General features: G+C 41.8%; 1 long non-coding RNA gene across 1 annotated transcript in view; it reads right to left on the minus strand.

Annotated features, from left to right (window-relative positions):
- Positions 1-263: 263 nt before the first annotated feature.
- LOC119160930 (uncharacterized) overlaps positions 264-27,931 on the minus strand; it is a 33,222-nt gene continuing 5,554 nt past the window's right edge. Inside the window, exons 2-4 of the long non-coding RNA XR_012887629.1 lie at positions 12,627-12,699; positions 3,699-11,681; positions 264-473 (exon numbers count right to left, since the gene is read on the minus strand). This is a non-coding gene — a long non-coding RNA (uncharacterized LOC119160930). The remainder of the gene's footprint in view (positions 474-3,698; positions 11,682-12,626; positions 12,700-27,931) is intronic.

Consider the following 27,931-nt stretch of genomic DNA (forward strand, 5'->3'; position numbering starts at 1 on the left):
GGGAAAGAAACATAAGCCACGCAATGCAATCAACAAAGGTGCTGGGTTATTGAACTATACAGACAAGCCATGAAAATTAAAATTCAATAGTGGTGTTTTTGCTTCAGCAACATGCTCATTATGGTAATACATGGCTTGACAATTCACTTAGAGCCTGTTTTGCAGCAGTTGATGAACCATTAAATTGAGGATTGCTAAGTAATATAACACTGAAAATAGCAAATGTGAAAAAAAGGCACGACCTAGTTCCAACACTAGCTTGATAATGTGGGAAAAATTGTTGATGCCATGTTTTATTGAAACAAAGCCACGGATTCATAGCATGGGTCCTTATACACAGTCAATGCAGGCACTGGAGGGCGCCGGGTAATTTCACAAGGAACAAATAAAAAAAATAATGCAGGCTCTTGGGGTACCCAGGTCTTTTGATGATAGGTGAATAAAAATTTATCTTCTTTGGCCCTGATGAAGTCCTGAAAGTTGGAGGAAACAACCAGTCAATGTTAAGGCATCGCAGCCACTATAAGAAAGCAGGTAGCAATGGAAGTTGTACAATGAAATGAAGCCAATCAAAATTGTCAGTCCAATTTTTTTTTAGCTTAATGCAAAACATGCATGGTTTAAATAAAACCAAATGTGCACCTGTATTTAGTAAATTGAAGGGCAACTCTGAAAATGCGTGATCAACTGAATAAGAAAATTTTGCCAATAGCTGGCTCAAATATGTAGTTTAAAAATCTAGAAAAAAAAAGCAACAGCCCATAGGCTTACTGAACGTGGAGAGCCATTTGTTTCAAGAAGGATCAAAATAATCTTGTGTTCAAAAATATTGTACACTTGCAGAGCTTAAAAAATATATTCAGTGCTATTCCCGTAGGCACTGCAAGCTTTCAGAATCTTAAAATGGCATTTATCTACAAATGTTTCTGCTATGCAGCTATGTTTACCACAACACAGAGTAAACAGAATCTGATACTTTTAAATCACAGTGAAATCTTTGTAACTGTAAGCAGCTTGTTAAACAGAAGGAACACTCAGACAGACCGCTTCCAATTTGGCTGGCTTTGTACTTTGATGCTGTACTCCTATAGTACATCTGTCTCTGTAAACAAAATTGCTGTTAAATGGAACATATCTCCCAAGCACCTTGAGGCCCTGTTTGAAAAAATTCGACTGTTTATTACCACAAAGTCTCATTTAAATAATGGAAGTGTAGTTTGAAGTTCAATAAGTTGACAACTCAACGATATTACCATAGCTCAAAAAACTGAAAATTAGAATCTTACGGTTGAAATTTACATTGTAGCATTAGCCATCACCAGCTGATCGCAATTATTAGAGAGCAAGTTAATATACCTTTACTGTCATAGTGTACATCTGGATGGTATTCATAAGGCATTAAAGGCAATGAAATATAATTTATATATGCATTGAGACGCCCACACCCATGCAATATCTTTGCAGTAATTACTTAGCCTAAAAGCAGTAGTTTAGAACATTGTATAGAAATGCAGAAAGAAGATTTTCTACTCAGTGACCAATGTTCACAGCTTCAGTTGGCAACTAGTGCAATATACCTTTTTAACGTAGACAATTGCCACCAACGGGTGCGCAAGCGTTCATAGGAAAACTGTGTACACCACAGCAGCTACCGTGATGAGTGCATGGGCCTTGCACTTTAGCTTGCCACTCGTGCCAAGCCAAAACTTTTTAGACAGTGAAATTGAAAAGGTGCAACTTAGTACGTACTGTGTCATTCAACCACAAACTTCAGTGTTTAGCTGAGACAACTTCTGAACAATTTTCATCAGTCCTACTGTAGGACGAGATGAGCAGCTCAGAGGAGACTTTCTGTTTTTGGTGCCAGCGCTTTACAGCATTAATGAAAAAAGAAAAATATATCTATGATTCATGGATGCATTTGGAATCGACTTCCATCGACACTGACAATGAGCACAATGTGAAGTGTATATTGAAAGAGTACACTAGAAAATATAGTCTGCATTCAGTAAAATAAGATACATCCACTAATAGGCATGTGCATTGCTCGCACCATATGTGTGACAAACAATAAATGCCTATTAACCTGCGTTAGCACAACAACGATAAGTTGAAATAGTAGTCAAGAGTGAAAAAAAAAGCAGGACAAAGAAGTGAATACACATACCATGGCTGTCACTCAACTGGAGGTTTATTGCATGCGCAAAAAAAAAGGGGGGGGGGGGTGCAGCGCATGTGTCAAAGAAGCACAAAAATTTAAGCAACGCAGGGGCACGTTTCAAGTTGATTAATAGTAACGACCGAGAAGGTAGACTTATACAAAGTGACATAACGTGGCGTTATTTTTGACATGATATATCGCTAGAGGCTGGAATGTAGGCAAACGCCTATATTGTTTCTTGCATTTCTATTGTGCCACTTTGATATATGAGCATAAAGTGGAGGTTAAGAAGGCCTTTCCTTACGTTTTTATAGGGCCTATATAAATGCCTATTTTTGACTTTTGTGCTTAAATTCCTATAAATGCCCCATTTTCCAATTCAGTGCCTAAATGAGCAATATTTGATTTCGAATTTCGTTTTCGAGTACAGGGATACCAGTATTCATGTTATCAGGCAAAATAGGGTTTTCAGAACCCTATGGGGTGCAACCTCCACTCCATCTTGAAGCTCCTTCCAGCATGGTCAAGGCTAGAAGGCCCCTTAGCCAATAGAAAGGCCTATTAACCTCTACACATGTATTAATCTGTGTCGCGTCGCCTCAGCACTTCCCTGGCGTCTGCTCTCATGCGTAAGGAACAGGTCACATGAGAAATTTTAGTAAGACACTGTAAGTTGCTGCATGCCCAAAGAAAAACTTTGTGCCACAAGAATTTTTTAACTGGTTCATTACGAACCGCGAAAGCAGGATGCGAGGAGGTGAGCTTGAAAACTGCCACTCGATGCGGGTATGCTTCACAAGCCAAATACTTTTCCTGCTGACTTGGGTATCGGATAAATGCGGAGCCAGAAGATAACATGACACAGACACATCAACACGTCATGCGCATGTAAGGTTACGTTCGCAAAGCATGCCGAAACCAGGTCGTGCACGCAAGCAGTGTCGTTTCAGTGTTCTCTGTATTGTACTGCTTGTTTATGTGGAAGCAATCCCTCTATGCTTACATGTTTGGAGAAGCTGGCATAGACCATGTGCCCTTACCATGATACACAGCGTCGCACCGCTAGAACTGCTCTAAGAGATGATGCACCAAAAACACGCCAAGAATTATCAGAGCAGGCACTAGCATGATGCGAGAACGACGAGAACAGCAATGCAAACGAAAAGAAGGCAGCTTAGTCTAACATCTCGCTCAATACAGAGTTAAAAAATAATCACGTGCACAGATTTAATTTGTATATTTTAATATTTCTATCAATCTTGATACCTCTATTCAAGCAACAGATTCCACAAATTACACACGTAGCATCGAATATTTCTCATAGTGTCACATATTACTTTGATGTACGGAGAACCATTCCTTGTCGAGTCTGTTATTTTACCTCTTCACAGGGCGGGTAGTGGTGCAAATCTCGGCAGATGACACCGTGAGCGCCAAGTGCATGCATTTCTTTTGCCTGTTCGTAATGCTCAAACCTGGTGAGGGGCCCTTTAATGTGTTCACAGACAGACGAGAAATTGATCGTGTGCGATCATACCTGGTTAATACGCTGCTACAAGACCCTTCTGGCCTATTAGCGGTCTGGCTATTTGCTCCTGCTGCCCTTCTGAGCCATGTCGAACATAAAGACGCCCGGGATGCATGTTTAATCGACGATTGACACTGGAATAACCTTGCTGGACAACAAAAGGAGAGATCGTGTTCTGCAAACACTGCGGGAAAAAAAAAGCATAGTTATGCTAAACTGCACCTTTGCATCATAATAAAGTAAAGCATTGTGGCTTTCCTGTTGTAGACATAGGTCCCGCATATATTACTTCAAAAATGGGAGTCATTGCAAAAATTTATTGTGGCTATGTTTAATATATTGGGGGCCGAAAATTATGCTTTGTCTGCCTGTTTTGGTGCCTAAAAACCCGATTTTTTAGTCCCTATAAATCGGGCCTCTGCATATCACCTCTGAAATTTCTCTCAGATTAGGTTGATGGTGCAAATTTATTGTGCTTTATGTCGCCTCCATTCAATTAATACATCAAACAGACTGACCAATGCACATGCGGACGAAAAAGAAATTGGCATTTAACTCCAACACAATAAATGGTAAAACAATAAAACAATAGACCATGTTCAAGCACATGAGCGCCACGAACGGGCATGCAAGCATTCATGAGAATGGTGGGTATGCCGCAGAAATCGTCACAATGAGCTCGTGGGCCTGACGCTTTAGCCTTCACTTGCGCAGTGGAAGAGCTCTTTAGATACAGTGAATTTAACAAACAACAACACATTACTACGCGGTTCAGTCACCAACTTCAGTGTTTAGCTGTGATGGCCTCTCAACAATTTTCATCAGACTCACTGTTGAACTAGCTGAGTGGCTCAGAAGTGTCAACCCCCTTTTTTTTGGGTGTGTGTGTGTGTGTCTTACAACATTTCTGGGGTGTGTGTGTGTGTCTTACAGCACACATACACAACCCGTTTGCCTATGAACTGCAGGAGTGGTCTACGACTCGTACATTAATTTGGAATCAATGTCTATCAATACTGTCGATGAGTACAAAGTGAGGTTCCGATATTTGAAACCTGCTTAACTTGACTCACGGTCCCAGTAACTTCAAATTAACGAGGGTTTACTGTATGTATAAAATGAACAATAAGCCTTTACTAACCTTTGTTGGTACTACACAGGGCTGGGCAAAGATACTTTGAAAATGTATCACGCTATGATACAAGATACATGGACAAAAAGTATTGGTGATACAGATACAGGATACTTCCGTGAAAATTGTATTTGGTACGATACTTGCGAATAGTGTTTTAAGATACTTCGACACATTCGCAAAGTTGTTGTTATAGACCCCCAGAATATAGTAGCGAACGCATTTGCACAAAAACGATGGCTTTAAGACTTCTGAATTATGCCTAATTTCATTTTAATGAAATTTTTATTGGTATATGAAAAGTTTTGTCTTATAGTTATACAGTTTACTTCTGAAGAACTTATTCTTTTCTTCCCTTTTGTTTGCTTCCACACTATTATGTTTCTGAATAAGGAGTACTAACTAGCCCGGTCTGCCACCCTTCTCTGTAGACAATTTGATGACAGTGCTTCTTGCTTGTCAGTTCTGGAATTCCTGGGAGCCGCTGCTCAGCTTGCCGACCAGCTTGCGGATTGCCACATGAGCTTCAATTAGAAGCCTTCGCACGATAGTGCAAATACCAGTGTGCAGTTTTAGCTTGTTCATAAATGACCGTCTTGCAATGCCCAATCACTAGTGTACAGCCACAAAAATGCTGGTAGCGATATTATTTATGGAACATTGCGTATATAAAGAGGCCTGCACAGAGCGCATAAAGCTGCTATTTCTTTTCTTAATCTGAATATATGCTGGCATAAATCGTTCATTATCTTTATACTTACCAAGGTGCAATCAATTTTCTTGAGCGAGAGGACGTCTGTACCTCAGAAACCCCTCATATCCACTGTGTTGTCACCTGACGGTGACCCTGAATAAAGCACCAGTCACTCTGGTACAAATTAAATTCCTCATAAGCCAACTTGTTCCCAGAAAACTATGCAATTCAAAGTACAAAGGAAGTTCACTGTACTCTGATAGCGACATTAAGTGTTGTAGGCCTTCGGTAATCTGAATATCGGCAGAACGAGTCTTGTATTTATACAGCAGTGATCGCACCTTCCAGTGTTATCGCTGTTGCATGCATAAGCTCGCGAATTAGTTTGAGTATGCGTAGTGTGCGTAATCTGAAAAATAATAAATTAGCCTTTTATGTCCAAAAACTGAGATCTGATTGTGAGGACCGCAAAAGTGAGGGATCCGGAAAATTTGACCATGTGGTATTCTTCAACGTGCAATCAAATCGAAGTGCATGCGGCTCTAGCATTTCACCTCTATCGACAAGTGGCTGTCGCAGCAGGATTTGCGCGTAATCTTAGCAGAACAATCTGCGACAATATCAAAGTTTATGAAAAATTGGGGGCGGCTTGCACCGAGCGTTCATAAGTTTTTTGTGTCTTAGCCAAACCAACACCAAACCAAACAAACAATCAAACAACCAACCAAACAAACAAAAAGATAGCGCAAGGCAGCATAGTTACACACGTTGTCACGGGAGAATACCACTTACAGCAGCCCATAGCTACGATTTCCTGGCAGTTAGCAATAACAAGAATAAAATAGGGTAGACTAACACAGGAAAACAATCACAACCAAAATAGAAAAGCCGTTCTGTTTCAAGCAGTCATGGTGAATAAATCGAGATACCCGATACAGGTGGTGCACCTCATAGCTATGGCAATTAATCATGAAGTATCGTCAACGTACTTGTTAAAGTAAGACAATAAACAAATCAGTGCCTATGACAAATTACTTGAAATGACTTGTTGGGACGCTCATAGGAAACGGACAATTTGACCGAACAATGTTTCTCAAAAACGTCTTCCAAGATCTTTCCGGTAGCTTCTAATTATTGCGATTAATATTATTAACTAAATTTGGTCATTTTATGAAGCATTAAGCAGAATGTTTGTGATGTATAACGCCTGTCCACATAAAGACGTATTTGTTTCCCAAATTGCCTTGCCAGAAGAGCAAACATGAAGGAATATAAATGTATAAGTGTATAGTAGAACAAATAAAGCGGACCAATAAATTTAAGGATAAAACAGAGATATTATTTTGGCTTTACATTACAGAAGGCATTCACGAGACCAAAAAAAAAACAGTTCAGAACTATAGATGAATATGAGATGCAAGCGAAGAACAAATGAGAAAGCACTTGTGGTAATAATTCTATTATAATTTCAAGAGCTCTTTCAATAGAAACAGCAGAAGGAAAGCAGCATGGACAGCCAAGATATCGTCTGATAGGTAAGTGCTTGTTATTCTAGATACATCATCAGTGCCAGCGGTGCTATATTTCAACGCTTGAAAGCGGCACCAGAATTGGTGCTGTCATAACTGCACGCACAAAGGTACGTGGCGCTTTCAAGAGGCCAATGCTAAGTTTTATGGCTCTGACACAACTACCGAGGGAAGAAATTTCGAAAACAAAAAGACTACGCAAGCCCTGCTTCACTGAAAGGGACGCGCGCACCTCATCGCCTACCCTGACTGTCGGAGTGGAACGAAAGGATTAAATGTCATTGCCCTTAGTTTTATTCAGGTGTCTTAGTGGCACCAGCACCAGCCTGAGCAGCAGAGTTAGGTCAGCTAAATATGTTTCGCAAGGTATAGCATTCCGACCGCTGTACATTGTATCTTAAAATACACGATACATTATCGAATGTAACGGAAATACAGATACAGATACTCGTTTTGAGAGACGTATTACGATACAGATACAAAATACTCAAAGAGTATCTAAGATACCCCCATTTTTCAGATACTTCTCTTTTTTTTTAAACAAAAAGTCAAACAACCAAGCTGCGTGTTTACAGTTGATTAATGAAGCTCACCTTCTCTATCATTACAACACAAAAAACATGACTTGGACAGATTGCGGCGTTATTTGTGACATGATATGCCTCCAAAATTTCTTGCGTTGTTGAAAGCACAGTGACAAAATCACTGCTTTTAAAGATAGGATTACATTTGCATTATTGACTTATAAAGGCAAGGTCAGAGGCTCCATTTAATGGACTTTGATGCTTGCTGAGAAGTGTGCTAATACATCGACCTGGTCGATGTGCATGTGGGCAAAAGAAGGATATTTGCACTTAACTTGTGTACAAATATTGACCAAACAATTGACATGCCTTTGACCGCATTTCTCTTTGAACACTGCACACCTTTGTGATCTAGTGTGCACTACGGAACAAATGTGGCTAAACTTATTTGGGCTAACAATCGCTTCCGTATAAATTTCCAAGTCACTTCGGTACACATTCTTTGCTTTGTGCCACTTCCTATACATACATGAAATAACTGCGATATTTCTAGTTGCTTCATTTTTTACTGGTAGCAGCAGACACAGTGCTTATCTTTATTTGCCATGCGAACAAATTTCAACAAACTGATGCAACGATATGCAGGATACCCTGCCTCTTTGCGACGATCAATTCAACATTCGGATATGCTGGTGTAAAATTAAACACCGTGGTTTCGCTGCATTCGGACTATAGGCGCGCAAACAAGCTCACAGTGAAGCAAAGGGATAATAAAGAGCAAAACGATTTTCCACGCATTAGTAAAGTACAGTTTCACAATGCTGAAAACAGCACTCTTACCGCAACAGGATGCTTGGTAGGCTAGAAAATGCATGAAAAGAAAATACGGGTGGAAACGCCATCTTGAAATTCCCACACCAAGTCATTGTGACGTCATACATTTTGAAGTGAACTAATGGATCCTATGTGGCTTTTAATCGATAAACATGAAGTACATTGACATCTGTGGGTGCCATAGACCAAGAACATGAAGTTTCAGGATATTTCATTGAGCCAATGTAGCGAAAATACAAAATTACATTTGGAAATTTTCAATGTAACGCACAGAGATTTCAGTGCGGAATTGAAAAACGAAACTTCAACCTTGATTTTCTTTTCAAAAAATAAACTAATGATAGTGAAATTTATAGCATTATAGTTCTCAGAGTTCAGTTTGTCAACATCAACCTAGTCATTGTTCCTCTTTAGTGTCCCTTTAAGAACATGTACCAAGAAACTGCAAATTACCAAAGCAGGGCACATTGCAAGTGAATTCTAGTCCCATCCCTTTTTTCGTAAACATGTTTAAAATGAGCTCACTTATTTGCACAGAGCATAACTTGTCAATTAAATCAAGTAATAATCTCTATAAATGAACACTAACACCTCTCTTCAGTTGGGTTAAACTTTATCACAGATAATTAATCGTTCAGTTTATGAATAAGTAATTATTGAATAATTATGAATTGGATGTTACAGCTCACATTACTCACGACAGCTCGTTTTAACTGCATGTATCGGCATGCGGCAACTCGCATGCGTATCAAGCCGTATACATACGCTCAGTTATACCTGCACTCACTGCATGATTCCTTTCGATTTTCATGCGTTGAGATACAAGCAAGTGCCTTCAGACATGTGTAGTACTGTTAATTTAATAATAGTCAACAAGCGGTGATGCATTTTTCATTTCGTGCTCCCAGCACTAACAAGCAGAGGGTGAAGAAACCGCCGGCACACTCAACGTAGAGGCTATTCCCATCGCGCGTTGCGCGCCCACGGGGGTTTCTGGGATTGCTTGAAAGTGTTCAATTGGCATGCCTCTAACCCCATTTTCTTTTGCCCTATGCAGACCCTTAAACCCTTTTGTGCACTATGGAACAAATGCGAGTAAGATTATTTGGGGCAGCAAACACAACCCTCACCCCACATTGCTTCCCTCCATTCCTCAGTCCTTATGCAAGTTCTTATACATACAAAGTACAACTGCAATATTTCCAGTTTCTTCATTTGTCATGGGTGCACAACATCCGTATTTGTCTTTGTTTGCCATGCAAACAGATTTTCACAAACCGATGCAACGACACGTAAGAGTCACCTTGCCATTTTGAGATGATCAATTTGTAGCTAGAAAGAATGCTCATCTTATGCGCACAAGTTTTTTTTTTCTGTTTCACATTATTCAAATGCGCCAAAACGAAATAGAACTTGTTTAGCAGAAACCGAAGAATACAGCCCACAAACACGCTCGCAGTGAAGCTTAAAAATATAGTGTCAAGAAACTGCAAATTATCAAAGCAAGATACCTTGCAATCGAATTCTAGTCCCATCCCTTTTGCTTTAGACACATTTGGAATGCGCTCACTTATTTGCACAGCACATGACTTGTCAATGCAAATAAGATTATCATCTCTCTAGCTGAACACTATAACACCTCTTTGGAGTTTGGTTCAACCCAATCATGGACAAATAATTGTTTAGCTTGTGAACAAGTAATCAATGAATAATTAGGAAGTCAGCATGTCATGCCACATTGCTCACAATAGCATGTTTTGACTGCACGTATCAACATCTGATAAGTCTTTTGCTGTTTAATGGCTACATCCTGTACAGTGCAAAGCTACGCTGACTGCACCACTGCTTTCGCAAATCATCTGTAGAGATACATGCAGGTGCGTTTACATATGTGTAGTAATTGGATTTTATTAACAGCCAACAAGCCATGAAATTTTTTTTTTCGTTAGGTGCTCCAACCGTGCCAACGAGCAGCAGGTGACGGAACAGCCACAACGCTTGACGTACAGTACTCATGAATTCAAACCAGACATTAGTATCATGACCGGGATTCGCTATTGCTTGTGATAACCGTCGCGACCAATCTGCTCTCTAAGCATAAGTTTGGCTCTGATCTACTCATTCGAGTTGAAAAGATGCCAATGTGACCAGAACTGAAGACGGTGGAAAGGAAATAATGTGGGTTACTTAGCCGTAAATTGTCCCGTTTCAATCCGTGGGTACTGTACAAACTTTTCTCAAAGGGCTCCATGTGCCCTGTGTGACAAGGCATGCAAACAACGAAGTGGAGCATAAATGAAATGGTTCCATGCATTGCAAAAGGAGCCCAAGGCTGAATACTGAACACTAACTCACTTGACAGTTATGATAGACACGACTATTGTCACACACTGAAATAGATATGCATGGACATATTCAGACAGACTATTAATATATTCCCTAGTATGTACTGAGGTGGACATCTGTGCACGTTCCTATTCCATGATTAAAAACGGTAAAAGCACACTTAAAACGAGGACACACACACAGGTTGCGCTATATGTGAATGTGCCTTCTTTGTGCCCTCGTTGTCAGTGTGCTTTTAGCGTTCTTAATATGTACTGACCGGGTAGTGGGTGAACAATAATATATTTGATGACTCGGAATACAAGAAACTGTTCTTTCAGAACTGATAAATGCTGAATATCATAAAGAACATTTCTTACTTTTTTTTGCCCCAATAAAGCCAAAATGTAAAAGATGAACAAAAACTAAATTATATGTGTGGTGGTTCTGGGGCCTCAGACACGGACACGAAACATTTATTGACTGGATACAATCACAAACACTCTGATTGGCCAAACACTATAAATATCATGAAAGTCATAACCCTATGCTCCTAGCCCACACAAGTGCGACAATCGGTGCATCCAAAAATAATTGTTCGTCGGACGTCACTCACAGTACCAGGAGAATGACGAAAGATGCACGAAGCGTTAGGATCACGTGTAGTACCCGTGTGCACGATGATGTCGTGCGTCGACGCACGAGCAGATGTGGAACTGCTTGTTTCCCAACACGCAGGCCGTGTTGCGCCCGACGTGGCACCGAAACCACTCCTTCAGCTCGGGCTTCAGCTTCAGCTCCGCTTGGACGTGGCACTGAAACCACGATCCCCGCCGGTTGAACGGAAACAACAGCTGCTCGCCCAGCTGCTCCCTTGCTCACCACAGAAGTACTGCTACGCTGGGTCCGGACACTCGCCCTTCCGGCGAGCAGCTGTTTCAGGGGGTCTATAAACTGCGAAAAGTACAAAGCTATAGCCCTAAAGCGATGCCCTAATGCACAGGCATTCCAACGAGGGTATTATTTCCAGAACAACAGCTTTAACTTGATTTTTAACTAGGACTGCAACACCCCCTTTCCTAGAAGATCTATCTTCTTGATAAACATTGTAGCAAAGGGGAAACACATCTTGGTCGTTAATTTCCTTGCAAAGCCAAGTCTAAGTAATAACTGTAATATGAGGGTCATGTTGAAGTAACAGTATCTCAAGGAAACTTGTTTTATTTGAAACACTTCGAGCGATAACATTAATTATTTGCAGATGCTTGTTTTGCCGATATACATTATTTCATGCTTGCAATACCTGTCTTCTCTAGCTAACTTGTAGCCAAGTCTACATTTTGGCTATTTTGATGAAACAACTTCAGTTAGAAAAAGAAGTATTGAAAACAAGGACAGAGCGAGGCATTCCAGTGGGAAATAATATGGCCAAGAAATTATGTGCAAGGTTTACCGTATGGCTTCAATATATGGGAACACTGGTCAACTGGTATTTTCAGAAACTGCAAGTAGCAGCCCTGTGTAGATGTTTGAGCTATTCACACATACCGCTTATCTCTACGAACTTCCTGTAAATAAGCTCGGCCAAAATATTCACAGATCCTTACTAAACCAACTAACACAATGTCTATTCAATTAAAGGGGCTGCTCAGGACCCTATCAAGGGACACAAGCCTCACACTAACTTTTCAGCTTGTGGTCTGGTGCTCTGAAAGGTACAACATAAATTATGACACTGACCAAGGCATTAGATTCCCTCCTGAATGATGCAGTGAGAAACTGTGGCATATCATGCATATAAAGTATTAAAACCACGGTTTCTCAAATAACTAAGATTTTGATAATCTAGGTGAAGTCAAATACGCACACGCAATATACTAGTAGGTACTAAATGCTTACCTTTTCGGTGTCATTTGAGAGCTCTTTCTACAAAGAGAACCACAGATTGGACCAAGTGATGTGCTTCCTGGTGCTAAGAAAGGAACAGAAAAACCAAATGACAGACACGCTACACTCACCCGAACAAAAGGTATACTGACTTTGCCAGCACCACTGTGAATGAGCTATTCGTGGTGCAAGACACATCTGCATGCATTTTTTGAATGGGCAGCACAAAAAGCGAGGACACTGGAAGTACTAGACACCACACAGCACTGATGATGCGATGTGATGTGTAACACTCCTAATGTCCCCATTTTTTTGTGCAGTCGGTTCCAAAATACATAACCAATTTTAACTAGCCCAAATGACAATTCTTCTGAGATCTGGAAATGAATGACTCAATGCATTTTGCACAAAACACAACATTTTCTGTGGGATGGATACTAATAAGTATAGATTATATACCTGTACAAGCAGACTGTATAACAGCAGCAAAGATTGGACAAAAAGACTGACAAGCTAAACAGTAAAGTTCTTTTTTTTTCGATAAGTTTGCTAGAAATGATTACAGTGATGCTTCCGAGGTCTGCTGATTTGGAGCAATTTTTGGAACTAAAAAATTTACATATTGGAGCACTTTGGAGCAGAAAAATCTGCATTTTAGAGCACTTTGGAGTAGCAAAATTTTCAATTTTGGAGAAATCAGGAGCAGGTAACTTCACATCCTTCAGGAGAAGCAAGTTGCATTTACATTCAAGGGCATGAATAATTATTTTTGAGCTCTCGGAAAGAGCTAGAAATATCTCATTTGATTGCAAACCTTATGGAGCCAAATTATTTTAGGAGCACTCCCTGTCTCAGTTGATGATGCAGAAAATATGTCATGCTGTAGAGAATTCTGGAAAAAGTTGTTCAGTGACTATTTTCATAGTAAATAGACAGAATACTGGTTGAATAAAATAGCACATCCCAAATCCCTGAAAATACAATTCTATGGGACAAAAATTATATTATTGTGGCCCTGAAAATATACTCTGCTATATATTTTGAACTTGGCTGGTCCTCTAGCATGCACCTGACCTCAATTGGGGGTTAAACAATGGTTCTGATAGTAGCAGCATCCAACTCTTCTGTATTTACCGTAGGTGTGCACGTGTTCTTCGTGCCTCCTTTTGTCTTTGTGCCAAGTCCGCACTGCAACCAGCTACTTGACGAACAGTGAATGCATTAATCACACATCATCATCTTCAATCCTTTTCTTTTTACATGCCCTAAGAAGATTTTAGCACAAAACGGATACGCTCACATGGAATAATGACGGCTTTTGTCCCATTATATTGCATGCCTTTCTTTCTTTTCTTTTTAGGCAACATTTGTTCAAACACTCCTTAGGCGGCGCGATTCGAGATAGAACAATACAAAAGCAGCGTTCACAGTAACCTAGTCGGGACCAACATTACTAATGTTTATCACCGTCGGCGTCAAAAGTGGCGACCACAAAGGGCAAGTTCAAGCAAATTAAAACAATGACATACCTCTTTAGGTCCAACCAAGAGTGCACTTCCAAGCGAAAATTTACATTACTTATTGAGCTAGTGGCAAGAAGCTGCTTGACATATTCTCGGCATTATGGAGAATCACATGTATAGCAGGACAGACAAGCAAAGTGGTCCATCTGATATGTGTCAAAATCCCATTCGAGGTTACTGAGAAGTCCTTCGATCAATGGAGGACAGTAAGTGCGCAGGCAGTTCTATGTAGGACGTATTTTCTTTGTTATACTGCTGAACTGCTGCTTAAGAAGGTTGTGTAACATCAAATGAAAATTTTATTGTTTTCTGGCTTCATGTTTTTTTATTACCAGAAGGAAAGATGGGATAATGTATTTACTGCTCGAAAAGTCATGTTTGTCTGCTAAGTTTAGACAGTGAAATGCAATTTTTACCCTTTCAATTTATAATATATGAAGGACACGCTACAACTAGGGCAAATGCTGCTATATGAGTAAATGATGTTCTTTCTTCCTGTTAACCTACTAGATATACCAACTGATTTCGTCTGTCCCTTCAGGGCAGAATTCACTCAAGTAAACTATATAAAAGAAACTTAATTGCTGAATAATCTTCCAGAGATCTCTTTGTACTTTAAACACATGCGTCAAGCATTCCCGGTCACTGAAAAAAAAAAAATTCCAGAGTGATGGGAGTTTCGTTTGGGAAAACTTTATTCTGAAAGTCCGAAGGCGTGCACCCTAGAAGTGATGGAAGGAAGATTTAACATTTCACAATAAGAGTACTACTTTGGAGCAGCCTTAAATGTTTACGGAGCCGAAATAAAATGCTAATAATAGTAGCCACTGGTATTTTAGGAGCAGGAAATTACCCACACCATAAAGTTCAGAGCATTGTCGAAGCATCTCGTAAATGCTAATAGTATAATCAAAAGACAACAATTGATATAAATTTCATGAAGCAAACAATTACAGGTGGTAAAAAATGTGCTCTGAAATAAGCTACAATTCGAAGTACTAGTATTTGTGGCACAAATCAAATCAAAACTAGAAAAGCTGAGTGCCATATTTTAGAGGTAACCACAGTCCAATATAATTGTTGCCAAATAAGCAGTAGATAATCGGTATGAGGTAAACACAATCCTGCTAATTTTCACATCTCGCCACACTAGCCTGCATGTCTAACAGAGAAAAAAAAAAGAATAGCCAAATGAGATATATCCTTAATATGCCAGCTTTTGTCACGCAAATGAGATCAGAGCTGATAACGCTGCACACATGTAGCACACTGGCATGATAGTACACATATTATTTACAGTTTCTCTAGTCGGTCAAACACAAAAATTCGTCATTCTCATTCTCTATGCGTCATTTCAGAACAGGTTTGGAGCAATTCCTAAGACAAATTAGTGTTTGGAGCAGTTTGGAGGAATCGAAGCAGCACTTCCATTGCGGCCGCCAGATCTGCGCGGAACAAGCAACATAGTCAAGGCCAAGACTGGAAGAGTGACCTGTCAGAGTCTTTTCTAAACATTCTTTGAGGTAACTACAAGAAGCACACTTGGATAGGTGCCCACTATGCCACAAATGATCATAAATTTTGTGCAGTAGGCGGGCCCACGGTTTTGGCTGGCCTTCATTATGCTATCCTTCGTCATTCTTCGAAGAAGTGTGGTATCCCCTACACAGATGGAAAGAATTTCGAGCAAATTTTTTATGCAGTGGCTGGCGACGACGAAGCAGGTATGCACCACACTTAATAGGTGATCAAGAACAAGGTTTTGTAAAGAGTTTTAGCACTGAATGCACTCGTTATGCAATTCGCATGGTGTGAAGCCTGGTAGATCCTTTGCTGTTCTAAGACGCTTTATTATTCATACTAGTGCAATTCCTTTCTCTACATCAAGCCTGCCTAGGGAGAGTTTGCAACAAAGTTACGAGCATAGGGTGGCTCTAAAGTAGAATGCTGGGCTGTGATGCAGGGTACCCAGGTTCGAATCTCGTTCTGTTCTTCATGTTTTTATTTCTATTTTTATTTATTATTTCCTGCGATAGTGGTTAAAAACACCGGAAGCGGAAAACTACGGCACCACACGCAACCCGTCTTGTGATTTCATAACAGCTTTCCCTATGAAAAGGAATCATGCTACAACGTCACTAAATGTAAAGAAACAGCACTTAAGAAATTAAACAGAGAAACAATGGAAAAATTAAGTAGGAGACGGTGACTTGCCACTGAACTCTGGGGTGAGTCCAGCTAGACACTGGGAGTAAGTACTGCTCAAATATTTTTTTTTTTTTTTTTGCTCTGCCAGAGTAGACAAGTCGGTTAAATGTGGCAATCAAATTTGCAAGGCCTCAGCGGACAGCCTGAAATAATCCAGAAGGATCATTATGAAATGCAGTGTACTTTCTTTGCTTCCCGACACAGTTTAAATTATTATATACACCATTCGCATTTCTTGAAGTATCTCTCTTTCTGCACTGCTATAGAGATCATTCATTCCGTTGTAAGAAGGCTACTGTGCTCATTTAGCAAAATAATTTTAACATTGATTACCATTACAGAAAAGGTTCATCAATTCCAGCCCGGTTATTTAGAACTTGCAGTCAATTTGAACTGACGTGCTGGTCACGGCAGCACCCTGTTTATTTCCATAGGAACGGGGGGGACTCCGCCATTCAAATGCGTTGGTATCTACAACGGTGAATTCCACAATGGTACATACAGCTGCCCATTTATTTTTTAGACCTGGGTCAATAAACGCTGATTTCCGGCATCCTGGTGTCCGGTTCTCTAAACAGCCATGTAGAAAGCAGTCCCACATGACTGTTCATCAGGAGAATGTACGTATTGTCCTTCCTTTTGCCGCCATCCTTCGTTATACGGCGCTTATCAACGGGACGGTCGACGCTCGCGCGTTCAGGTTAGAAAAAGGGCCGGCTGTACTTTGAACTGATACAACACATCACCGCTTGGCACAACCCAACGTAGTACTTCAGCAGCGGCACTCGCCACTGATCTATAGATGCAACATTCTCAGCAGCTTCACAAAGCTTTCCAGATATGTTTTGGTAGCCAGGATGCAAAAAGGCGGCACTGGTATGTTCACCACTTTCGCCAGTGTCGGCAAGGGCGAATCGCAGCTCCAGAATACAGCTCATTATAACTTCCTGCTTTATCACATCATCGCTCAGTAAAGGGTCTCGTTCAAGTTCGCAAGATTCCGCAAGGCCGACGATTCGAACAGCGGGACGGTTCGAACAGCGCGTCCTCTATTGCTAGTTCGAACCATGGAGGAGGAAGAAAAATGGTTGGAACATTCACGTCGATGGAGTTATAACTTTCGTTGCAACCATCTCTTTAACCTGAACTTGGCCAAATCTGCTTATAAAAACATTCAGCCCATACAAGTACCAGTGCTACTACAGACAGTATACAAATTACAAAACACGCACAGTAAATGCTTCAAACACGCTCAAAGCAAACAGAGATGCTCGTAGAAATATGTTTCTCTGTGCTCGTAGTGTGCTCGTCATGGAGAAAGGAATTAACTTCGCTCATCGCAATGTTTGGGAAGAAAAAAAAAAGCCTCATATTTTTTTTTTCTTTCAAAAGTTATTTCGATAAAAAAAAAAGTGAACAGAAATATATACATTTAGTGTTAATGTTTGTTAGCTTAACAGTTTTTTTTCCCACACAGCCTCTCTAGATCCAAATTACTCGGATAGATTTTGTGAAAATAGAAGAGCTAGGCTGTGTTCATCATGGGTTTAAAAGTGCAGGCAGTTACATATCTTCTTTCACGCTGATAATAATCATTAGGTATATTTGTATATAAAGGTTTGTGTTTTATGACCAAGGCATTTTTGCGCACTAAAAGTGAATGTCACAGCAGGAGAGAAAATATGTCTGCATTTGCCATTTTTACAAGGAAAAACCGCATCACATTTGTGGACTTGGATGATGACCACTTTGATTGAAGCTGTGTTTGTTGATGTTTTAGCAGCAATTTCAACGGCGCAAGGTGTGTACGTGATTCCACGTAAGTTCGAGCACAGCATGGCTTGTCGACCTCTTAAATGTCATTCAAGATTTTATATATTGCTGCCTGATTTATGTAAAGAAGAGATCCGCTATTTCTTTTGCCATAAAAAGTTTCTTGGAAGCACAGTAAATCAATAATGACGGAGATGTGGAGTACCACGTTTAATTATCTGCCCTGCTGCGTTTTTCAAATTTGCCGATGATTTAATTACACAAAATATATTAATACTATGTATCTCAAATTTGTTTGGCTACATATAGGCGTACTGGTCCTTACGCACAATTATATTTTGCGTGTCTGCTTTATTATAAAAATTCTCAAATTTAACATAAGAAGTTTTTGTCCCTAGTTTGCAGGTCTTTATTTCACAAAGGGCACATAGCAGAAGGGTTAAAATTCATCATCACTTTTTCAGCATGCTTAATTGTAAAACTGCCAAACCTTATAATAATATCACTTTTCTATAAAAAGGTATAATCGTGCTGACTTCAAGAATATAGCCTTGAAGGAAACCTGTGACGACGATTTGAAAAATCATTTTTGAAAATCCCACCCATTCTACTGCACATCAGGTTTCACAATCAATAAAAACTTGTTACATTATATGAATTTGCTTACATTTACAGCCATCAAAAAATGCCCTTGCGCAAAGATGGGCAACGGCATATGAAAGTGGTAGGTGTTCTCTGCATATTTATGGTTCTCTACCGCGTCGTATCTCGGCTGATTCTCCAATGGGTGACAGTAGTGGCGGCGCTATAGTCACAATGGCATTCACTACAGTGGTGCGATGGGCAGGAGGGCCGGTAACAGAATGGGTCGCCAAGCCACAGCTCTTTTAGGGGGACCCAGAGCCCTGAGGCCAACAGTGTAGCCAAAGACGGACCTAAAGGGGCACAAATATTCAAGCCAGATGAAGTCCGTGGGAGAAGAAATTGACGTAAGCACAAGGGCCGAGCTAAGTCAGATGTAGGCTATATTAACATGCAGGGTGGCAGGAATAGGTTAAAGTGGGAAGAGATAGAAAAGCAGTTGAGGCAGACAGAGCTGATGGTATATGGGGTTGTGGAGACACATCTTCCGGACATGGAGCAATCACCCTGCAATCCGGACTACGTATGAGAATATTGCAATAGAACAAAAGGCAGCAAAAAGGGGGGTGGAATTGCTGTATTTATACATAAGAGCATGGGTTGGCAAAGAGTCAAGCAGGGATGCATGGAACATTAATCATCATCATCATCATAAGCCTGACTACGTCCACTGCAGGACAAAGGCCTCTCCCATGTTCCGCCAGTTAACCCGGTCCTGTGCTTGCTGCTGCCAATTTATACCCGCAAACTTCTTAATCTCATCTGCCCACCTAACCTTCTGTCTCCCCCTAACCCGCTTGCCGTCTCTGGGAATCCAGTTAGTTACCCTTAACGACCAGTGGTTATCCTGTCTACGCGCTAAATGCCCGGCCCATGTCCATTTCTTCTTCTTGATTTCAGCTACGATATCCTTAACCCCTGTTTGTTCCCTAATCCACTCTGCTCTCTTCTTGTCTCTTAAGGTTACACCTACCATTTTCTTTCCATTGCTCGCTGCGTCGTCCTCAATTTAAGCTGAACCCTCTTTGTAAGTCTCCAGGTTTCTGCTCCGTAGCTAAGTACCGGCAAGATAAAACAGTTTTATACCTTTCTCTTGAGGGATAGTGGCAATCTACCTGTCATAATTTGAGAGTGCTGGCCAAATGTGCTCCACCCCATTCTTATTCTTCTAGTTACTTCAATCTCGTGTTTCGGCTCCGCGGTTATTACCTGCTCTAAGTAGACATAGTCTTTTACAACTTGAAGTGCACTATTACCTATTAAACTGAAAAAGAGATACAAGATGAAGGTGGTACAGGCTTACGTGCCTACATCTAGCCATGATGACGCTTCAGTTGAATGCTTCAATGAAGACGTAGAATTGGCAATGAGTGAAGTAAAAACACAGTATACAATACTGATGGGAGACTTTAATGCAAAGGTAGGGAAGAAGCGGGCTGGAGGCCAGGCAGTAGGAGATTATGACATCGGTACTAGAAACGCCAGAGGAGAGCTACTAGTAAAATTCGCAGAACGCAATAATTTACGGATTTTGAATACCTTCTACCGAAAATGAGGAAACCGCAAGTGGACATGGAGGAGCCCTAATGGCGAAGATAATAACAAAATAGACTTTATAATGAGTGCACACCCAGGCATCGTGCAGGATGTGGAAGTGGTTGGCAAGGTACGATGCAGTGACCATAGAATGGTACGGTCTCGAATTCGCCTAGACTTGAGGAAGGAACGACAGAAACTGATACGCAAGAAGCCAATCAATGAGCTAGCACTGAGAGGGAAAGTACAGGAATTCACAGTCTCGCTTCAGAACAGGTATTGGCTCTTGGTGAGGAAACCAACCTTAGCATAGATGCAATGAATGATAATCTGACAAGTATCATTACGGAGTGTGCAGTGGAAGTTGGAGGCAGGGTAGTTAGACAGGACACTGGCAAGCTTTCCCACGAAATGAAGAATCTTATTAAGAAGCGTCAAATCGTGAAAGTCTCAAGTACAACAGACAAAATAGAATGGCAAAGCTTTCGAAGTTGATTAATAGACGTAAGGTATCCGATGTAAGAAGGTATAACATGCAGAGAATTGAACACGCTCTGAAAAATGGAGGAAGCGTCAAAGCAGTGAAGAGGACACTTGGGATAGGCGAAAATCGGATGTATGCACTAAGGGACAAAGAAGGCAAAATAACTACCAATATGGATAGAATAGTTAAAATAGCGGAGGAGTTTTACAGAGATCTGTACAGTAGCCGGGACAACCACGACTTTAATACTATAAGAACTAGCAGTAACCCAGATAACACCCCACCAGTAATGATAGAAGAAGTCAGAAAAGCTTTGGAGAGCATGCAAAGAGGCAAAGCTGCTGGTGAGGATAAGGTAACATCAGATCTGCTGAAAGATGGAGGACAGATTGTGTTAGAAAAACTAGCCACTCTGTTTACGAGGTGTCTCCTGACAGGAAGGGTACCAGAGTCTTGAAAGAATGCTAACATCATCTTAATACATAAGAAAGGAGATGAAAAGGACTTGAATAATTACAAGCCGATTAGCTTGCTCTCTGTGGTATACAAGCTATTTACAAAGGTAATTGCTAACAAAGTAAAGAAAACATTAGAATTCAATCAACCAAAGGAACAAGCTGGATTTCGAACAGGCTACTCAACAATCGACCACATTCATATTATCAATCAGGTAATAGAGAAATGCTCAGAATATAACCAACCACTATACATAGCCTTCATAGATTACGAGAAGGCATTTGATTCAGTAGAAATATCAGTCGTCATGCAGACACTGCAGAATCAGGGCGCCGATGAAGTATATATAAACATCCTGGAAGAAATCTACAGGGGATCAACTGCTACCATAGTGCTTCATAAAGAAAGCAACAGAATACCAATCAAGAAGGGTGTAAGGCAGGGGGACACAATCTCCCCAATGCAATTTACCGCATGCTTACAGGAGGTTTTCAGAAGCCTAGAATGGGAACAGTTAGGGATAAGAGTTAATGGAAAGTACCGTAGTATCCTGCGCTTTGCCGATGACATTGCATTGCTGAGTAACTCAGGGGACGAATTGCAACTCATGATTACGGAGTTAGACAAGGAGAGCAGTAAAGTGGGTCTTAAAATGAATCTGCAGAAAACGAAAGTAATGTACAACAACCTCAGAAAAGAGCAGCGCTGTGAGATAGGAACATTTATGGTTAAGAGGAAAAGTAGCTGGGCAAATGACACTCCTTGGTTTGTCGGATTTGTGGACGGGAGCAAAGGCCAGAGAGGAAAACCAGGCAATGATGGAGTGTATATCAAAGGACATTGAGGAGTTAGGAGGAGAGTGCGAGATAATTATACTAATAGATATGAATGCGCACATAGAAAATATAGATGGGTATACTGACTCAACAGGCAAAATGATCATGGATATGTGTGAAAGGCATGATTTGATCATTTGCAACAGTACCGAGAAGGGTGAAGGGCAAATAACATGGGAGGTAGAAAGGCTGCAGTCGACGACAGATGACGCACTGATGTCACATAGGATGTATGATAAGCTCAGGGGAATGCACATAGATGAAGGTGACTCCAGAAGTCGGGGTAGTGATCACAAACGTATCAAGCTAAGTTTTGGAAGAGCAGCGAAAGTGGGAAGGAGACAAGATGAGCAACCAGTACAGGAAAATTTTCATTCAGAAAGGCAAATAGGAATTGCTACTAAACAAATTGAGAAAGTAATTACTGTGGATTATAAAACTGTATGGACATACACAAATCTAATTAGACTGTTTGGGCTAGAGCTTGCTAAGGCACGTGACAAGTCACCCCGGAAAAGAAGACACAAGCCTAAGAGTTGGTAGGATGAGGAAGTTAAGAGAGCCATAACAAAACGTCAGGAAGCTTCTAGGGAACACAGACATGCTAAGCAGCGGGGTGAACCGACAGATGATGTTGAAAGAAAACGGGAAATCTTTCTAAGCTCTAGAAGGGAAGCATCCCTCCTGATAAATGAAAAGATTAGAAGAAAGGGTGCTCAGTGGCTGGCAGAAGTACATAAAAAGGACAGAAAGGCAGCTGCGAAATTTTGGAACCATATAAACTCCCTAAGAAATGAAAGAAATCTAGAGCAGAGGTTTATAACTACAGCTCAAGGTGCTTGGCTAGAGGGGACGAAGCCATTGAATATATAAGAAAAAAAGTGACCGAAAATTTTCAAAAAAGAAGTGCCTTATGCACCACAATAGACAAGGTTGGATCAAGTGTAGCAATGGCTCCATTTTCACAACGAGAGTGGGATGGGGCTGAGAAGAGGGTTTCAAGTAGTACATCAACAGGCCCAGATGGCAATCCAATTATGCTGATAAAGACATTGGGTCCGAAGTATAAACAGACTTTGAGAGAGTCAGTGAGCAGAACTATATTCGATGGTGAAGTCCCTGATGGATGGAAACTTAGCAGGATGAGCATGATCTATAAAGGAAAGGGGGACAAAGCTGACATAAACAACTACCGTCCTATAACAGTGACATCAGTGGTCTACAGGCTGGCGATGCACATAATAAAGGAAAGACTGCGGGCATGAATAGAGGATGAGGAGGTGCTGGGATAACTGCAGAATGGGTTTCGGAAACACAGGAGGTTGGAAGACAATCTGTTCTCACTGACACAGTGCATCGAAATAGCAGAAAAGGAACTCAGGCCTCTGTGGCTAGCATTTTTGGATACCAATGGAGCGTACGAAAGCGTGGTTCAAGAGGACTTGAGGGGAAAACTAGACACACTGGGTGTGGAAGTTGGAGTCACTAATCTTTTAAAGGAAATCTATAAAAGTAACAAGGTAGTTATAAAGTGGGAAAAACAGGTATCCAAGCCCACAGAGGTGAAACGGGGACTTAGGCAGGGGTGTCCACTGTCACCCTTCTTATTCATGATGTACCTACAAAGATTAGAGGCCAAATTAGAGGGAGGTCGAAATGGCTTCAACCTCTTTTTAGTGAAACAAGGAAAACTCATTGATCAGGCACTACCAGCATTAATGTACACAGATGATATAGTGCTAATGGCCGACAACAAGGAAGATTTGCAGAGATTGATGGACATCTGCAGTAATGAGGGAAATAGGTGAGATTTTAGATTCAGTAAGGAGAAATCAGCAGTCATAATTTTTAATGATAACGAAGGTAGTGAGCTTAGAATACAGGAGGTCACACTAGAGATAACAGATAAATACAAATATCTGAGCATATGAATAAGCAATGGGACTGAGTACCTAAGGGAACACGAAATATATGTGACGACTAAAGGTAACAAGAATGCAGCAGTGATGAAAAATAGGGCACTGTAGAAATACAATAGGTATGATGTGGTGAGAGGAATACGGAAAGGGGTCATGGTTCCTGGGCGGACGTTCGGCAATGCGGTCTTGTGCATGAGATCAGAAGTTCAAGCAAGATTAAAAATTAAGCAACGTGGATTAGGTAGGCTTGCTTTAGGAGCTCACGGGAATACACCAAATCAGGGAGTACAAGGTGATATGGGATGGACATCATTTGAGGACAGGGAAGCTAGCAGCAAGATAAAATTTGAGAAGCGATTGAGAGAAATGGGGGAGGAGTGTTGGGCTAGGAAGGTATTCAGCTACTTGTACATGAAGAATGTCGATACGAAATGAAGGAAGCGAACCAGGAAATTGACTGGTAAATACTTAGAAAACAGCAGGTGGCCAAACCAAAAAGAATTATCGGTTAAGAAGAAGGTAAAGGAAGCTGAGACCGATATGTGGAGAATTGGCATGATTAAGAAGTCCACACTAGAGATCTATCGAACTTTTAAGTGAGAAATTGCCAAGGAAAGGATCTATGATAATACTCGGGGTAGTTCTCTACTGTTTGAGGCCAGGACGGGAGTATTACTAACCAAGACATATTGGGCTACATACGAAGGGGTAGACACGGTATGCAGTGCATGTGGAGAGGAGGAGGAAACTGCCGAACACTTGATAATGTTCTGTATAGGACTTCACCCTATAGTTCAGGATGATGGCGCAGTTTTTTTCAAAGCACTGGGGTTTTGGGACAGGGAGGTCAAAATAGACTTTAAGGGGGTAGACTTAACTAGAAGGAGGTTATCTGATTGGTGGCTAAAGTCAAGGCACGAGTGAAAATTAAACCCTTCACTGTAAAGTACAAATCCTCAACCTCACTATTCAAAGAAAAAAACAGATAAATCTAATGGTTAGTTCACTTAGTATTACGGCTAGGTGACGTTAGCCGCCACTCGATCTAAAGGGTACAGACACATCCATCCATCCATCCATCCATCCATCCATCCATCCATCCGGGAGCGCCTGCATCGAAAGCGCGCGTGCCATAGCCTGCGAAAGCGTGTAATTGCTAGTTTTTAGTGTGTTTAATGGGTTTCTGAGTTTTTATCAGTGTATGCACAGCTGATACGCGCAATGGAGCACGAGTGAATATGCAGGCACGCTGAAACTGCCGCAGGACATTCACTGTTTCAAGGGGCTGCCCAAACACACACACACACACATCGAAATCAGAATTTGCACGGATCCGCCTAGCTTATCGCTCAAAGCAGCGCTTTGACTGCGCCAAATCATAACTAGCTACTGGTGAACTACAACAAGAGGTATCAAAACCACGATTAAATCTTCGGTCGTTTTTCGGCAGTCTCTACGTATACGTTAGACTTGAACTAGTTTCGAGACCTCATACTGTCGAAAAGGTGAAATTTACAATGCGCATTAGTACAGAGACACGCTATATTTAGCTTCGCCAACTGTAAACATTCGGCCCATGGCTACTCAGGATTTTTTTTTTCAGGGGGGGGGGGGGGGTTGCACAGAAGCAGCACCTTCAGAGGCTTATTCGAAACTACGCCGGTACAGAAGAACACCTCCTAGAAGAATTACAAAAGAAGCTTCTGTGGCGATGCACCCACTGGGGCTTCAATTCACACCAAAGAATACGCTGGCGCACCAAACACTGAACTAGACCGGCCCTTCAGCCTGGCTGAACTGCACACAGCTAACAAAGTTGACAAGAAATACCAGCCCCGGAATGGACAGGATTGTCAACAAGCACTTACACAACCTACCGCAACCAGCCACCACGGCTCTTCTCCGATATTACAACGACTGCTGGGATAAAGGAGAGCTACCTGCGGTATGGAAGCACTCGGAAATCACCATGATCTCTAAGCCTAACAAACCGGTCGGCATCGAGAACCTACGCCGGATTTCTCTCACCTCGTGCGCGGGAAAGCTGTTCGAACACATGGTGCACGACCGCTTAACCCAGTACCTGGAAGATAGTGGACACCTACCGGACACCATGTTTGGCTTCAGGCAGCATCTTTCGACGCACGACGTGCTCTTACTACTCAAAGAAGACCTCCTTGAATACTTCACCCATCGAAGAAAGTACTCCATACTCGGAGTCGACGCCAAGGCGGCCTTCGATAACGTCAGCCACGACGTGATCATCAACAACCTCGAAGGCATTGGCTGCGGCATTAGAACCTACACGTATGTCAGAAACTTTCTGACGGACCGTACGGCAACTGTGGGCGTATGCAACATCCGCAGCAAAAGCTTCCAACTACCGAAAAAAGGAACGCCGCATGGTTCGGTCATCTCGCCGTTACTTTTCAATGTGGCTATGATCAATCTGCTAAAAATTCTCGACAAAATACCTGATTTACGGCACGCGATCTACGCTGATGACATCACGCTCTGGACCAGGGCTTCGAACACTGGGAGACAAGAGACCTGCCTACAAACCGCCGTAGATGCCACCGAACAGTATCTCAGAAACTGCGGTCTCTGCTGTGCTCCCCGAGAAATCTGAGCACCTGGTCCTCAAAGCGAGAACAAGAGGCAGACCCCTCTATACGACGAGCCCGACCCTAGCGTAACGCTGAAAGGGACCTTAATTCCAAAAGTCGAGACCCTGCGAGTGCTTGGAGTTCACATTCACAAGGACGGATCGGGAGCTGCCACCATACCGAGACTTCAACGGACACTATCACAACTCACGCACCTCGTCAAGAGGATTGCGAATCAACGAAACGGACTCAAAGAGCACGACACGCTATGTATAATGCAAGCTCTGTTCACGAGCCGCAATACGTACGGCACGCCGTACCTGAATTTGAAAACCGCTGAAATTGAAAAACTTAATATCATGATAAGAAAGGCCACTAAAGTAGCCCTGGGACTTCCGCCAATGGCCTCTACCAAACGTCTCTTAAAGATGGGCGTCCACTACACGTGGCGAAAGCTCATCGAAGCGCATAGGAACAGTCCGCTGGAGAGGCTCAAGCTGACGCTCACAAGGAGGTCGGTGCTCCGGTACCTCAACTACAGCGACACGTTCATCACCGATGCAGACCGGAAAAAGCGCATCCCACTGTACATTAGAGAGTTGCTGTCCATCGCACCTATTCCACGCAACATGCATCCTACTGTCCACAAAAGTAGACGCAAGGCTAGAGCTAACGCTATTCGACGAAAGTTCAAGCAAGACCCGGACGCCCGCTACACTGACGCGGCCAAGTATCCGCATAGAAACGCGTACGCTGTCAGCGTCGTCGATTCTCAAGGCCGAGAATTAGCGTCGGCCACGGTCAACGCACTCAATTCAGACGCCGCAGAAGAATCGGCAATCGCTCTAGCAACCACAACATGTACAGACGCCACGGTGATTTTCACTGACTCACAAGCCGCCTGCAGGAATTTTGCTAAGGGCCGTATCTCAGCCAATGCCATCAATATTTTGAAACGGTGAAGCACTCCACTCCCATACACTTGTGTATTATGGGTGCCAGGACACGAGGGTCTGCAGGGAAACCCACGCCGCTGCCCGCGATCACGTCAGCCGGGCTGCCCCCTGTCCACAGGACATTCGACCCGTCATTGAAGAGACGGAAGTTGTTAAAAACACCTACTCGTCGTTACTCCAGCATTACAGGCTGGAGCGACGAGTATACCCTCCACCACACCCAAAACTGACAAAAGAGGAAAACGTAATACTGAGATGCCTGCAAAGCAGCACATACACACATGGGGCCCTAATGCACCGTCTCTACCCAACGAGATATAGTTCTATGTGCCTGCTTTGCAACGTACCGGACACCCTGGCGCACTTGCTTCTTGCATG

The sequence above is a fragment of the Rhipicephalus microplus genome, chromosome X (genome assembly GCF_043290135.1).
Source record: "Rhipicephalus microplus isolate Deutch F79 chromosome X, USDA_Rmic, whole genome shotgun sequence".
Taxonomy (NCBI): domain Eukaryota; kingdom Metazoa; phylum Arthropoda; class Arachnida; order Ixodida; family Ixodidae; genus Rhipicephalus; species Rhipicephalus microplus.